The following is a 16,717-nucleotide window of genomic DNA, read 5'->3' as shown; positions in this document are numbered from 1 at the left end:
GCTGCAGGTTAATGTGCTGGACTGCAAGATTAGTCTGAACTGCAAGGTTGGCTGTTCAACCTCACCATCCACTCCTTGGAAACAGGGTCACAGAGTTGGAAACGATTCGATGGCACTTAATGACAACAATCCTTAAGTAGAGTAGTTAGCAATCAGACTGTTTCTCTAACCCCTTCTCCTGAACTCATTCAAGTCCATACAACATAAGCCAAAATCAACCGCACTGCCTTCAAGTGATTCCATCTCATAGTGGCCATACAGGGTAGAGGAGGACTGCTCCAAAGGCTGTAAATCTGTGGCTAGTGGGTTCAAACCACCAATGTTTTGAAAGTTTAACCCATGGCACCACTAGGGTTTATGCAACATGTTGCTGTTTTGTGCTGTTTAGTTGGTTCTGATTGACACGGACCCTGGATAGGGTTTCCGATGCTTATAAATTTTACAGGAGCAGAAAACCTTCTCTTTCTCTCTCGGAGCAGCTGGTAGATTCAAACTGTTGACTTTTGGGTTAGCAGTCCAGTGCCTGGAGTCCTGGTGTGGTGCTTTGGGTTAATGCACTGGACTGCAAAGTCAATTTGAACTGCAAAATTGGCGGTTCAAGCTCACCATGCGCTCCTTGTAAACCGTATACAGGGTCACTATGAGTCAGAACCAACTGTGCAGCACTTAACAACAAAGTTCACTGCACTATGCCACAGGATTTTGTTGAAGGACTAAATAAACACGTATCCTTAGTCCTTACATTAATGGAAGAAGGAAGAAAGGCTTTTCAAATAGGAATTGTTAGAATAATAATGAAATAAGATATCAACAGGTTATCTGTCTCCCCCTCCCCATTCCAGATAGTCACTGCTATAGAACCAAACATTTTTGCTGCTTATATTGGAGTCTCTAATTAAAATGATAAAACTGTTAAAAATGTTTATATCACTAACATGAAAGCAGACTCAATTTGAGAATATGATACAAAATTCTGTAGTAGATAAATCTAATGAAATAAATCAGAAAGCTGCTCTACCTTAAGCCTTACTTAAAGTACTTAATTTTTACTTAGTAGAGTTCAAATCTCTGTGCATAGTTCTTGTTTTCCTCAGAGAAGAAAACTTCCCTAACAGTTTGAATGTGAAACAAAGTTAAGCTGTTACAAAGCTGTTTGTCAGTAGAGCTACAATTTGCTGGATGGCTTTCCTGACATGTTTTAACACGATTTCGTATGGAATCAGAATGAGGACTGCCCTGTTCTTTGTGGTACAATGAAAAGCTTGAGATTCTTTTATCAAAACGAGGCAACTAGGATAAAAATTAATCATTTAAAAAAATGTAAATGAAAGACTGTGAAATAAATTTCGTTTTTGGTCTTGGTAGTCAATGTAAACGACTTTGGATTTTACTCATCTAACAAAGTAAACATGATTTTAAAAATATATACATATCACTTAATAGAAGTGATTATCAGACCTCCTTTCCTATTTTGAAGGCATACTAGTAAGTTTACCTATGCTGCCTGCTTGAGGTGGAAACTGAAAGTTTGAAACTTATGACCCGTTTTGGAAAGTGGTACCTCCGGTAGTAGGTACACCTATTTTATTCAGTCAGCATTCTAATTCTCACTTTGTATTCAAATGCCAGATTTAAGTAAAGGTATAATTATGGCTTTAATCAGTACAGGGTCCTATCAACCATAGTTTTTAAGAAATTCTTTTTTAAAAAAATTTTCATTTACCTTTCATTGCGATGGCTGACTGTCCATTCACTTGGTATGGCTGTCTTCAAGCAGAAACAGGCTTATCTACTCTAATTAAGAATAAGCCTTAAAACAAAAGTTGGCAGAGAACTGGCCTTTCTGGTAAAGCCTAAAAAATAAGCATTTTCTCCCCTGTCAGGGAAGGTAGGTGCTCCCCTTACCTCCCTAACTTTGTCTTCTGGGGCACTCTTTCAAATTCTCCTGCCCCTGCCCGGGAACAACTGGACCAACTTGCTCACTTGCTAACATAAATGACTCACATCATAGAGTAGGTGAGATCTGTAGACGGGGAAGAGTATTTCCTGAACCTGAAGGAATCAGACTGTGATTCACCTGGAGGGAGTGCAGAGGGCTGGAACTAAGAATTCCAGGAGATTATTTATGGAGTCGGGTAAAGTCTCAGGTTAGGTCGTGCAAATCTAGATGCAATTTATATATATATATATAGATATAGATATAGTGTGTGTGTGTGTGTGTGTGTAAGGGGAGGGGGCTTCTTATTGTTAATTAGAAAAGATGTATTTACAGTCTTCCTGATAATTAAATTCTAAGTTAAAAAGGAATCGATATATTTTATGAAAGAAAAAATATTTTAAAGTCTTACTACTTTTTATTTAAAGTTGAAATTAAAATGTTTGTACTAGTAGCTGGTAACTCTGGATACCTACAGTTTCATCTGAGAAGCTGATGAAATTTACAGACCCGTTTTTATGCCTATATAGATATAAATATGCATTCCTTGAATGGATCAGCACTGGACTTCCAACCACAAGATTGGCTGTTCAAACCCATCAAGTTGCTCCTTGGAAACCCTGTACAGGGTTGCTATGGGTTAGAACCAACATGAGGGCAATTAACCACAACAATAAATATAATTATGCAAAATATTTTTAATAAAATTAAGGGACAATCACTCACTTCCTTGGATGCCATTCTTCTACACAAAGTGATTAATTTTTTTTTTTTTTAACTTAAAAAATGGTCTCACAGTGATAAGGTTGTATAATCAGATTTTCTTGTGTGTAATTTATTTTAGAACTTTCCAATAAAAATTGCCAGAAGGCTCTGATATTTTCTTAAATGCAACATTCAAACAAATAAAATTTATCCAAATGGAATTAAAACTTGTTACTGTCCTGGATGAAAATAAATAAGATGAATATAATAAAGCCGGAAACTTTAAGGAAATTAGTATGTTAATAATAGGCTTTACTTAGTATCTGCTTATGCCTCAAGAAAATATTATATATGTACTAGTTGGTTTGATTTGTGTGTTTATACAGAAAAGAAATGTATGTTAAACTTAATATCAGTCATTGGATATCAGAAATATATTTCTTTTATTGCCTTTTTCTAAACAAGCAAAAATAGTCAACTTCATTTGTAGTGGTTTTCCTATTTTATTTAGGGTTGATTAAGCATCATGATGCTGCAGGTTAATGCACTGGTCTGCAAGGTCAGTGGCTCACCAGCAGCTCCTAGGAAACCCTATTCAGGGTCGCTATGGGTTGGAACCAACTCAACAGTACTTAACAACAACAAACAACAAACATCATAAAGGAGTCTTTTGGTGGCATAATTGGTTAAGCACTGTGCTCCTAATTTCAAAGTTGGTGGTTCTAACTCCAAGGTTCCAGAGGTGCCTTGGAAGAAAGTCTGGTGATCTGCTTCCAAATGAACACAGCTGTGAAAACTTCATGGAGTACAATTCTGTTCTGCAACATACGAGGCTCAACATGAGTCAGAATTGACTGCAATTGGTTTTTGGTTTATAAGTATTTTAATGGGTTGGCTGCTAACTACCAGCTGCTCCAAGGGAGAAAGATGAAGCATTATGCTTCTGTAAAGATTTATGTTCTTGGAAACCCTCTACAGAATCGCTCTGAGTTAGAACCAACTTCACAGCACATAACCACCACCACCAACATGATGGTGTATAGTGGGTTTTGCTCTGAGCTTATAATTACAAGGTCAGCAGTTCAAATCTACCAGTATCTTCCATGGGGAGAAAGAGGAGGCTTTATGCTCCTGTAAAGATTTACAGCCTCAGAAACTCTATGAATTGACTCGATGGCAGTGGGTTTGGTTTGGTATGGATTAGTAGAAGCCCTGGTACCGTAGTGAATTACAAACTGGGCTTTTTGGTTAGCAGTTTGGATCTACCAGCCAATCCATGAGAGAAAGATGAGACTTTCTGCTCCCTGTAAAGATTTACAACCTTAAAAACCCTATACAGTGTCACTGATTGAGAACCTCTATCACCACCATGGATGAGTAGCTAGCTTTAGTTAAAATCTCCAAATAGCCAACTTCATAATGTTTTTTTCTTATAAGAATTTTTTAACAACCCTATTATGACTTGAAGTCCGACTTTCTCTTGTGCACTTTGTAAGTCTACATGGATCTCTTTTAGCTTTCAAAATCAGCTCCTTTCATTTTTCAGAAGGGTTGTTCCAGGTAGATCTTGTTGTTGTTGTTGTTTTGCTAGGTGACATTGAGTCACTTCTGACCCTATATAATGACCCTGTATAGTGTTTCTGGTGGGTTTATTGGGGAATTGTCCTTCTTGGATGAAGCATTTGGCCATTTTGATTCATGATTAATAAATAATCATTTGTTGTTGTTGTTGTTAAGTGCTGTCTAGTTGTTTCCGACCCATAGCAACCCTGTATAGGGTTTCCAAGGAGCGGCTGGTCAGCTTGAACCACCAGTCTTGTGGTTCAAATGACTTTGCAGTCTAGTGCATTAGCCATAGCGCTACACCAGGACTCCTGGTGATCATAATACTACTTAAATGTACTTTAAAAATGATTTTATGTGCTTTTAAAATGATTTTATTACTGAACAACTAACTCCCAAGTCTCAGAAAACATCAATTTAAAGGGAGAACACTTCCCTGGTAGTCTGTTTTAAAGCATGTTGAGCAAAAGACTTTAAATCTTGAGGGTTACCATTCCCGATTATTGTTGTTATTGTGAAGTGCCATCAAGTTGATTTTGACTCGTAGTGACCCTGTACATGGTTTCCAAGAAGCAGCTAATGGGCTTAAACTGCTGTCCTTTTGGTTCAAACTGACCTTTGAGGTTATTAATAACTTCAAGTGTATTCAAATGTAAGGTAGATAAAAGAGCCTTTTTTCATTTAACAGAGGCTTGTGAAATATTTGTGCAAATAAGCTTCTAATGGTTGGTGATTTTATACATGCCAATTCCCAATAGCTTGTATAAAATCACCAGCAGTTAGAAGCTTATTTGCATAAATATTTCACAAGCCTCTGTTGAAAGAAAAAAGGCTTGCATATTTTATCTACCTTACAGAGAGCTCTAGTAGGGTTTTTGTTGTTGTTAAGTGCCATCAAGTGGGTTGGGACGCATAGGGAACCTGTTTAGGGTCTCCAAGGAGCAGCTGAATCTCAGACCTTGCAATTCAAACAGCTTTGCAGTCTGGTGCATTAACCCACAGTGCCACAAGGTTAGCAGTTCGAAAATACCAGCTGTTGCCCTAGAGAAAGATGGGACTTTCTACTACCATAAAGTTTTACAGCCTTGGAAACCCTATACAGGGTCACTATGAGTTGGAACCAACTCCACAGCGCATAGCCACCACCACCATCTACCTTACGTTGTAATACACTTAAAATGTATAAATAGCCTGAGTTGACAGTGTCCTATTAGGGTCAACTTGTGGTGATTTAGGATAATCACTGGACTGCTAACCAGAAGGTCAGCAGTTCAGAATTGTATTACCTGGTTTTGAGAGTCTCTTAGGAAAAATAGTAAAAAGGAGCATCAAGTGAAAGGATTATGGCAGGACCCTAGAGTCTTTTGTATATAATGAAGCTTGAGGTATTACAGTTTTGAATTTGTATGGCTATTTCTAAAACTCTTCTGAAGGAGAGGGAGAGCTGGTATCCCATGTGAGCAACATGTAACCTCCCTTTCTCCTGAGTGGGGCTGGATAGACTGTTTTCCCTTTCTTTAATAACTCCATAAGCAATGTCTCAGGATACTAGCCTAAACAGCCACTTTGGGGTATTTTAAATGCTTCTTTAGTGATGCAAATGAAGTGTCATAATGAAAAAGTGAGCATGAGGCAGCCTTTATGCAGTATTCTTAATGCATATGATGCCATCCTCAAGTTGGAGCTTGTTAAACTTCTTCTTACCTAACATTCAAAAAAAGGAGGGAGTACACGTTTAGTCACGAAAAAAAGTGTAGTGCTTTGATGAAAAGAGCAGCTAAAAACCAGCCCATAACTTTATTATTGTTCAAATAATCGAAAGGTAAACCTGCTTAATTTTTGCTGCTGATTTTTATCACAGTTCATAAATGTAAGTCTCATATTTCATAAAAGTCCAAGAGATTTTATAGTACTAATTACCTTGCCACTTTATTGGAAGATCCTATTAAGTGGAGGGAGGCACTTTTTAATAATAATTGTTTAGTTATTGTTGTCGTTGTTAAATACTATCAAGTCGGTTATGACTCATAGTGATCCCTTATAGGATGTCCTAGGAATGGCTGGTGGGTTTGAATTGCAGACTTTGCTGTTCAAACTGACCTTAATGTCCAGTGCATTGATTTTGAATACAGGACAACCTCCTGGAAGAAATGTATAGATATATATTTCCCTTTACAAATACAATTTTTTGTTGTTCTGCTTTTTGTTTTGTTTTGACTTGGAATACTATTTTTTCTTCTAACTTCACTTTTTAAATGTTAATACTATGGGAAAGTTGCAAGAAAGTTCAATTCTATTTCATCTGGGTTTGCATATTGTTAACATTTTTTTAGTAAACTTTGTCATATTTATTTCACTGTTTCACTTTACACACACACACACACACATCCTCCTCCTGCCCTGTCCCTTCCCTGCCCCCCTTAAAAATTTGTGAGACCCAGAAAAACAAGGCAGTCCTGAGAAGTTCTAGCTCTCATGGGTTTCACTGTAAATTTTTTTTTTTACTTTTTTAGCTTTTCAAGCATTGTAACAAAAGCTTTACCACTAGCTGCTGCAGTATTATTTCCTAAGAACAAAGATATTCTGCTAAATAATTGCACTATCATTACCACCCAAGAGATTAACTTTGACACAGGCAACATTTTAAAATACAAAATTCACATTACAATCTTATAAATTTTCTAGTAACATCTTTTATACTTTTTTTTTTTTTTCTGATGGAGAATCCAAGCAATGACCACACATTGATTTCATTTTACTGTCTTTTTGATGCCTTTATTCTCTAGAAAAATCCCTCTTATTTTTATTAGATTTTCTTTGATTTGGGAGGGATTTTGAAGACTAGTTCACTCTGTGTTTGTTGGGGACATTCTGTATGAATGATGTATGAACAAAAGAATGTTCATATGTGCTTCTGAGGCAGTTTGAACGTTATTAGTATGAAATTGGAGTGTAGAGACTTTTAAAGTCATAATCCTCTTTTTGCACATAGGCCTTGTGTGTGGATCACTAATTACAAAGTGGAAGCGCCAGTTCTGACTCACAGCGATCACGTATAGGATTTCTGAGGAGTACCTGGTGGGTTTGAACTACCGACCTTGTGGTTCACATTCCAGTGCTAAGCCTACAGCGCCACACCAGGAGTCAAAGTTTGGAGACCTAAACTCAGTTTTTGTTTTGTGATCTTGGACAACTTACTCAACTTCTCTTGTTGTTGTTAAAATGCAATCAAGTTGGTTCAGACTCATAGCGACCACGTATATAGGGTTTCTGTCGGGTGGCTGGTGAGCTTGAACCACCGACCTTACAGTTCAGACTGATTTGCAACCCAGCGCATTAACCCACAATGCTAAACCAAGACTCCCAGCTTCTCTTAGCTTCAATAAAATTAGGATTCTTTTTCAATCACACTGATTTTGATGAGAATTTTCATACCCCTATTGATTTTTCAAATTATTGTCCTAAAGAGGCAGAAACATTCAAAGAGAGAAAATGTTTCAAACACTTTCCAGGATGAAAATTAGATAAGCTTTTGGATAAGTTTTTTTGAATCTTGAATGAACTTTTTTGTCCTACTATTTGCCATTTTGTTTTTGGTGTGAGACTTTGGGCAAATGTATGACCAAGGCTAACCTTGGCCTTTCAGTCATTTATCTTTTGCATATGACTTCTTCCTCTTAACTTTCCTCCCTTACTTGATTCCACTGCATTTGAATGGAGAAGGTCCCCTTCACCAGTGCTCACAATCATAACATTTGTGTTGTAGTCCTCTATTTCTCTATAACTATAATATTGGAGTTCTGGTGTGGTGCTGTAGGATCAGCACTGGACTATTAACCGCAAGGTTTTTGGTTCAAACCCATCACTTGCTCCTTGGAAGCCCTATGCAGAGTTGTTATGAGTCAGAACCAACTTGTCAGCACTTAACATAATCTTGGATGTTCCCATTGCTTCTAAAAGAATGTTGTTAAGTGCCATTGAGTCATAGTAACCCTATGTAATACGGTTTCCCAGGTGCAGTTGGTGAGTTTAAACTGCTGACCTTACAGTTCAAACTGACCTTGAGGTCCAATGCTTATCCTAAGGCACCATAAAAGAATAGTATAGGGTATAAAGGGCATGGCACCTTCGGATAGGTACTCCACCACAAGCTCAGTTTGAACTGCAAAATTGACAGTTCAAACTCACCAGCCACTCCTTGGAAACCCTATACAGGGTCACTGTGAGTCCCGACCAACTTGACTGCACTTAACCACAACAGTAGTCCTTTCTGGAGTCCTGGTGTGGCGCTGTAGGACAGGCACTGGGCCACACAGTCAGTTTGAACTCTAAAATTGACTGTTAAAACTCACCAGCCCCTCCTCAGAACACTATACAGGGTCTCTGTGAATCAGAAATGACTCACTTGCACTTAACAACAACAACAACAATCCTTTATAGAATGCTAACTCATTGTCGCAGAACACAAACAAGGAAGAGCCCCTTACCAAAGCACAGCTCAAGGTGATCTGCCCTGCATGCCCACATCTTTTGTATGTAGCCAGAATGTAAAACACAGATCATAGTAAAATTTACACTAAATCTTACTGATCCATCTTTCTGTACACAGAAGTCATTTGAATTGTGTCCCACATTCAGTAGCTGAGAATTTGTGCTCAGTATAATTATGACAAACCTTTTAATATTCCTTGGTAAGATTGGTATCTTTGGGTCCCTATGCTTGAATTACTGTGTTTAATCTGTCATTTGAAATGATTTGTATCTACTATGTCTGCCTTACATAAAGTACTTTTTCTGGTTTGAGAACTTCCTGTGTAGTGGTTGATTAAAGGGAAGGATGGTTGAGAGATTAAGTCTGGAGATATGGCTGCATCTGACTCTTGGCCCTCTTCTGATACCCTCTCCTGTGCTAGGCAACTAACTCCATCTCCTTGTCTCAGGAAGAGACAGTATGGACCCCAAAGCCTAGCCACAGGGATCAGATAGACTGCAATTTGGACCCCAACTCTTCCATTTAGTAGCTTTTGTACTTTGACAATTCATGAATACTTGTGAGCCTCAGTTTCTTTCTCTGGTAAATGAGAATGGGTATGCATACCTAGCAAGGTTGTAAAGCTTAAATGAGATTGTTTATACAGGGTAACTACTACAGTGCTTGGAATTTTTTGGCAGCATTTAATAAACAGTAGCTCATTTTGTAAAATGGTGGGTGCAAGGTAGGTGGGTGTCAGGTGGGGTGGGTGAGTGAGTGAGTGAATGATAAAATTGGAATAATTAAAAGTTGAAAACATTCCTCAACTTAAAGTCAAGATATGTCCATAAATTATGGTTGCACTTAGAAAGTTCTCCATTTTTCTTAAATGATGACCAGTGGTTGCTTGAAATACTTTTCATATTATACCTTGACAGTTGTTTTTCCACAAAGCCTTCCCAGAAAAGGAGGAAATTATGACTAGTTTATTCCAGACTATCTTTAAAATTGTGAAAACTTATGAAAGCAGAGGCCAGAATATTTGAGCAGGAGAAGGGAAAGGGTCTCAACAGAGTCACCATCTTTAGATAACAGTTCCTTCACTAATGGTTGCCTAGCCATGTTAGTTTCAGGAAATTCACTTGCACAGTTCGTAAAATAAAAAGGATGAAAAACAAAGTAAAGTATCATAAAAATTTAATACAAAAAGCTAATTTTTTTGTTATGAGAACTTAATACCAGCCATAAAAGTCTTCAGATGTGATGTGTATTGGATAAAATGGGTACCACTAAGGTCAGGTACAAATATCTAATGTTAAATTTAAATATAAAATTAAGAGCAGAAACTCTAATATTATGTCCCAGGACACAGCAGTTTGAGTTTTCTTGTAGGAGCCACAGAAATTCACATGCTGAATGAGGTTGTTATTCTTAAGTGCCGTAGAGTTGGTTCCGACCCATAGCGACCCTGTACAGGGTTTCTGAGGCTGTAAATCTTTACAGGAGTAGAAAGCCTCATCTTTCTCCCACGGAGCGGCTGGTAGTTTTGAACTGCTGACCTTAAGGTTCACAGCCCAATTCATAACCACTGCGCTACCAGAGCTCGTTACTGAATTAGGTAGAGACTTTAAAAAAAGAAAAGGAAACTGGTTTACCTACTTACTATAAATCTTAATTCAGTTTCTTTCTCTTTTATATTGCTTTTTTCATCCTCTTGTATCATTCCTTTTCTCAACTCAGTCCTTTCATTTTTTTCTCCATTTCCCCTTTCTTTCCTTTCTTTTACCCATTACCCCCTCCCGACACACACACACACACACACACACACACACACACACATTGTTGTTGTTGTTAAGTGCTGTCAAGTTGGTTCCAACCCATAGTGACCCTGTATAGAGTTTTCAGGGAGCAACTGGTGAGCTTGAACCAACGACTTTGCAGTTCAAATGGCTTTGCAGTCTGTCTGGCGCATTAACCCACAGCACCACACCAGGATTACACACACGCATGTTGTTGTTGTTGTTATGTGCTGTGGAGTCGATTCCAACTCATAGCAACCCTATACAGGTACTGGGTTTCCGTAAATCTTTACGGGAGCAGGATGCCTCATCTTTCTCCCGCGGAACTGCTGGTAGTTTCGAACTGCTGACCTTGCGGTTTGCAGCTCGATTCGTAACCACTACGCTACCAGAGCCTGCCCCATAAATACATTATATTAGAATGGAGCTTGATAATCACAAACCCAAGTAATGTGGATCTCTGAAGTGCTGACACACTCATTTTCTGATGGAGGCTAAATTCTTTTGCCCTTGTGGTCACACCCAGCTATTTGATTGGCACCTCAGCTCTATTTGCTATTTCACATAGAGCGTAGCGTAGTGGTTGCGAATGGGGCTGTGAACCTCAGGGTAAGCAGTTCAAAACTACCGGCTGGTCCGCGGGAGAAAGATGAGGCGTTCTGCTTCCGTAAAGATTTACAGCCTCGGAAACCCTGTACAGGGTCGCTATGAGGCAGGCGGAACCAACTCCTCGGCATGTAACAACAACAAATTCACTCTGGGCTTCTCAGCATAGGAAGGTGCTACTTACTCTCCTATAGTTAAGAACCCTTGGGAAAAATGTAGGTATTATAAGAACTGTTGTCCTTATGAAGATTAGAGCTATTTCCTCACTTCCCATTCAGAAAGTAGGCTTCTCCTTCACCCTCCTTATTTGTTGCCATTGACCTCCTAATTGCTGATTCATCACACTTGACCTCTCCAGAGTGTATGCTTTTTGGCTGTCACTTCCTTTTTGAATCTTTTTTGTTCCTTGGTTCCTAGTACATTGGACTTCCTGTTTGTTTTGTTTTGTTTTTCCTTTTCATTCACTAACCTCCCCCCAAGCACACATTCCCAGGCATTTTACTAGTTTATAGTCTCTCACCTTGCATAGTGGTTACGAGTCGAGCTGCCAACCGCAAGGTCAGCAGTTCAAAACTACCAGCAGTTCCGCGGGAGAAAGATGAGGCATCCTGCTCCCGTAAAGATTTACAGCCTCGGAAAACCCTGTGTAGGGTCACTATGAGTCCAACCGACTCCGCAGTACTTAACAACCTTGTCTGTCAAAGAGCATGTATATGCACTTTTGGCCTCTGAGGTTCTCATCTTATCCCTTATTCTCTCTCTGTCTCAGTAAAGATTATTCCTTCAGCTTCAAATCTAGTCTTTAGAGGCCAGGACTCATTTTGTCATCTGCTGTCTAGACTTCTTGACCCAGCTTGCTCATTGCTACCTTAAATGGCCCAGGACATTCAGCAGGTCATTCAGGCTAGCCTCAGCTAGCCCAGAGCTGTGACTCTCAATGGGGAGGAGGTTCGAGGTTATGCACCCCATTGAGAATATATTTTGCATATTAAAAATATATTTTACACCTAATCCTGCATTCTTCAGTGGTCTTAGACTCTAAATTCAAGACCCTGTCACTGAAAATGTCTCAAAGATCCATGTCAGATTTTCTCCCTTTGGCTATTGCCTGATCATATGAAACACTTCTTTAAATTCATCTCCTGACATCCTTGGCTCGTTTTTCAATCAAGAATCATCCTATCGCTGGCAAATTTATCTTTACCTCAGAAACCTTCAGTGGCTGCCTACTGAAGTCCACATGGCCCAAGGAAGCATCAAAGCATCCCACCCTCGGATTCAGTTCCCCTCTCCCAGACTCATGTGCTACAAGCCCAGAGTTCCCATGCCCCCCTCGCTCCAGCCACACCACGGTACTTACCTTTTTCATAGTGCCCAATGCACAGTAGTTTCCCTCTTTGAATGCTCTAGTTCTCTTTTAAGACCCAGTTCAAATCTCCATCTCATGTGAGTAGGTCCTAATTCTCCCATTTGGAATTGCCTTCCTTTTCCCTTGAACTTTTGTGGGCATTTTGATCCATTGTGGCATTTATCCCTTAACAGTTTGCAACTTCCAGAATGGAAAAGTAGACATTGAATGAATGACCAACTAAATGAACAAATGAATCCTCTACTTGGGATTTTACTCCCCTCAAGAGCCCATAAGTACTGTAAGGATTCCAAAGTACCATTAGGATGCCAGGATTAAAACAATTCATTGACCTGAGATTGATGAAACTCAAATTTTTAAGACATTTCCCTCCCCGTCTAGGAGCTCCCTTCTTACCATTCTCACTGCTAGGGCTTGATGTCAACCTTTGAGGAATTTCATTCAACCTGACAGAGAGGCACCTTGGCAGAGCAGTTGAGGTGCTGATCTGGAGGCTTGTCAGCTCTGCCTCTGCTTGCTGGCTGGGTGATGAACACTGTTGGTAGGGCATCTATCTGCGTTGTGCCTTAGTTTCCTTGTTCTACTAATATTGATCTCATAGGATTGTAGTGAGGGTTAGTTGCCAAATAACTAACCAGTACTTTGTAAAGCACTTAGCACATAGCAAGCACTCAGTAAAGTACCAGTGGCTGCGTAAGCTTCTGGGAGGTTCTGGTAAACTTCTAGGGCAAGGCTTATTATCTGGTAGACTGGGTCGATTACAGCCCACACATGAATGTGTGTTGTTTTTCTGGGGTCAGAGTGTGGGGGTGGGTATGGAAGATTTTAAAATAACAGGAAATACAACATAGAAGACTGGATTTCTGATTTCTCTCAAGAACATTTGAAAACCTGAGGGGTAAACAGAGTGGCTTGGAGTATGGAATCAGAAGACAGGCTCTAAATTCCAATCCCTGCCTTTCAAGTCACAAACTGTGTGAGCTCATGCATGGTACTAAATCTCTCTGTTTCTCAACTTATTTATCTCTAAAAGTAAAGATAATAATAGCACTTTACTAAATGAGATAATATAATTTAAAGCTCTCTGTAAACCTGACTGGTATGTAATAATAATAGCATATGCTGCTTTTGTTACTGTCCAGCAACCCAGCACCTGTTGTTGGTAAAGCCGTTGAGTAGGTTCTGACTCATAGCAACCCTGGATAGGGTTTCCAAGGAGTAGCTAGTGGGTTTGAACTGCCGACCTTGTGGTTAGCAGTCCAGTACTGATCCTACAGCACCACATTGCAGTTGATAGTAAGTGGCAGATGCCCTTGTAAGGTGGGACATGGCATTCCCAGTGGTCAAAATCCCTGCAATGGTTCCCTGTTTGCTTTTGCTTTTATGGTTTTCTTATTTCCTTTGTCTTCTGAAGGTGTTTGTGTTGTACCCTTCCTGTGTTGTAGCCCTAGGTACATCCTCTTGGGCATTCATGTCCTGGTAAGCTGTGTGTGATTGGTCTTTATGGAGGTCCACACGTGTATCATCAGCATCACTTGAAACTGGTTAGAAAAGCAGATTTTGCAACTAATGCTCAGACCTGCTAAATCAGAAACTCTGTGTGTGAGCCCAGCAATCTGTGTTTTAAGGAGTTTCTTTCAGGTGATTCTGATGCCAAGTGAGTTTTGAGAGCTACATATTTAATTCATGTGTTTTGTATACATATTATATGATGTATATTTAAAGCTTTAAATGTTGAATTATAGTTCTAGGTACTTCAAATGACTTGTGATTTCTAAATTTTAGTAAGAACACCATCCACAGAGATCAGAAGTTGCTTGGTTTGGACTTTGCTACTCTGAAGGTTTTGTTTAGATTCATGTGCATTTTGTTCTAGTAAATTGTTGGAAGAATATAGCTTACGAGAATGGATAGACTTTTTTAGAAACAGACTTTAGAAAGCTATGGAAGGAACTGCTTTCAGCTGTATGTGGAATATATGAAGGACTGGTATAAAGATTGAATGATTTAAAAAATAAATTCTTTAACAAGTTTATCAGCCTTCTAACTTCTGTGAGTTGGGAATTCACTGTGACTCTCAGTCTTCCTTTTGCTTTTACAGTAACTCTCCTTAGTGTCTCAAGAATGCTATGTGTGGTACAATGTCCCCTCACCTCATCCACCCCCCACCCCCGCTCCCACACACACACACCTATTAGTCAGAAGACCTTAGCCTGATGTTAACCATTAAATATAATTACATGGGTGGGTTTTTTTTGACAGAAATTCATTATTTTCTGAGCTTCATATACTCTATCAAAGCTATTTTTTTTTCTCCCCAGTTTTGTTCCCTGCCCCTTTGTGCTATTTATAGTATAGCATCTTGTTCCATAGCGTATTGTAGAATTTAGCTTGTGATGGCTAGTTTGGGAAGTTAATCTTAAATTGTTGCTTTTAAATTTGTGAGCCTACTTTTAAGATTCCTCTAATATGCATCTTCAAATTCATTATAAAGTATTTTATTCTGCATATCAGACACTCTGTGGCTGATTATATTGTTATTAACATGGAAGAAGAGTCTTGGTATGGTGCTGTGGAATGAGCATTGAACTGCTAACTCTAAGGTTGGCAGTTCAAGCCCACCATTTGCTTCTCAGAAAACCTATATGGGGTCACTATGAGTCGGAAACAACTTGAAAGCATTTAACAACAACATCATCGTGGAATGAAGTATTTGTATTTATGGTGGACAGATTTTCTATTGAAATTTTAATTTGAAAGTTCCCAGAAAAAATACAAAAAAAGCAATTTCACAGCTGTTCAAACCCACCAGCTGCTTCTCAGAAACCCTATACTGGGTTGCTATGGGTCAGACTCGACTCGACAGCACTTAACAGCAACATATTCAGTGTATGTTGAAAATGTCATTAGAGACAAAATACAGAGATTACCCCACTGAGCATGGCTTCGTATTTAAAAAGAATGGCTTACTCTGGAAAGCAATATGGTGCTTCCTCGGAAGGCTGGAAATAGAAATACCTTATGATCCAGCAATTCTTCTACTTGGTATTTACCCACAAGAAATACGAACCATAACATGAGTAGATAATATGCACACCAATGTTCATAGCAGTACTATTTATAACAGCAAAAAGATGGAGACAGCCAAAGTGCCCATCAACTGAAGAATGGATAAACAAACTGTGGTACATACACACAATGGAATATTTTGCTACCTTGAAGAATAACAAGGAAGCTGCAAGCCATCACATAACATGGATGAACCTTGAGGACATTATGTTGAGTGAAATTAGTCACAAAAGGAGAAATACTGCATAGGACCACTACTGTAAAAGACTAAGAAAAAGAACCCATACTAAAGGGGGGGTGGGTGGAGTTCTTTGCTGGTTGCTGGGATGTGGGGAGTGGGGTGAGGGGAGGGAGGGGAAGGTGGAGCACAGGGGCAGGCAATAGACACAGGATAGTTTGGGTGCTAGGGAGGGAGGCAGTGCACAAAGAGGGGGAGGGGAATAGACGAACAAAGCGGATGTGAGACCAATACGGCAGGTTTGCATGGGCTAAGTGGGACAGGGGTAAAGAATGATTTATGCACAACCTTGGAATAACAGGGGTCTGGGATACAGGGATTGAGACATGGTTGGAATGGGGAGAAGGGGGGAAATAATGTTAAGATGCTTGGCTGTCTTTTGAATCTTGGTTTCCTTTGCATACTATTATGAAATAGACACTGGAGGGGGAGAGAAAGAAATGGCCAGAAATATCACCATAGAAAACTTGTAGTCCGTCTTCTGCTTATAACTGATTGGAATACCTAAAATGAGGCTACAATGTGCCCAGTGAAGGAGGCTTCCTGCGGAGCCTCTGCTTTACATAGAACTATAGGTGGAATCCTGAACAGCATCCAGAATCTTCAGATGTGGGAAATTTCCACTTGAAAGGATGGGCAGAGCAGCCTGGAGTGGCTAGAATAACAGAAGATACTTCTTGAAAGAAAGACCAACAGGAAAAACACAAAACAATATAGGCAGACTGACTGATTACTACAAGAACAAGCACGTTGCTTGCCCCGGAGACATCAAGGCAAGTGGTAGGGCACCCTTGGAGCAAACCCCCTTCCAAGATTAAGACTCAATGGGGATACATGCTCTGATTGAAGGCCACATACATCACCGATAAGGGGAAGTGAGGGAAAAACAGCTAAGTGGTCAGCTAAGCCCTACAACGTTCAATAGACTTCTGTGAACCCGGGTGAAGACCTGGTTGACCAG

The 16,717-nt window shown here is 39.5% G+C and overlaps 2 protein-coding genes across 2 annotated transcripts in view; one reads left to right on the top strand and one right to left on the bottom strand.

Annotated features, from left to right (window-relative positions):
- The window catches only part of GPR87 (G protein-coupled receptor 87), a 38,696-nt gene extending 36,701 nt beyond the window's left edge, over positions 1-1,995 (bottom strand). The window contains exon 1 of the mRNA XM_006867980.1: positions 1,724-1,995. The gene's annotated coding sequence lies outside the window, so the exon portion shown is untranslated. The remainder of the gene's footprint in view (positions 1-1,723) is intronic.
- Positions 1-16,717, top strand: part of MED12L (mediator complex subunit 12-like) — a 470,668-nt gene that overhangs the window by 324,175 nt on the left and 129,776 nt on the right. The window lies entirely within an intron of this gene.

This window comes from Chrysochloris asiatica, unplaced genomic scaffold (assembly GCF_000296735.1).
Source record: "Chrysochloris asiatica unplaced genomic scaffold, ChrAsi1.0 scaffold00113, whole genome shotgun sequence".
NCBI lineage: Eukaryota > Metazoa > Chordata > Mammalia > Afrosoricida > Chrysochloridae > Chrysochloris > Chrysochloris asiatica.
Note: the sequence above shows the minus strand (reverse complement) of the source record. Positions and strands in the feature narration are given on the sequence as shown.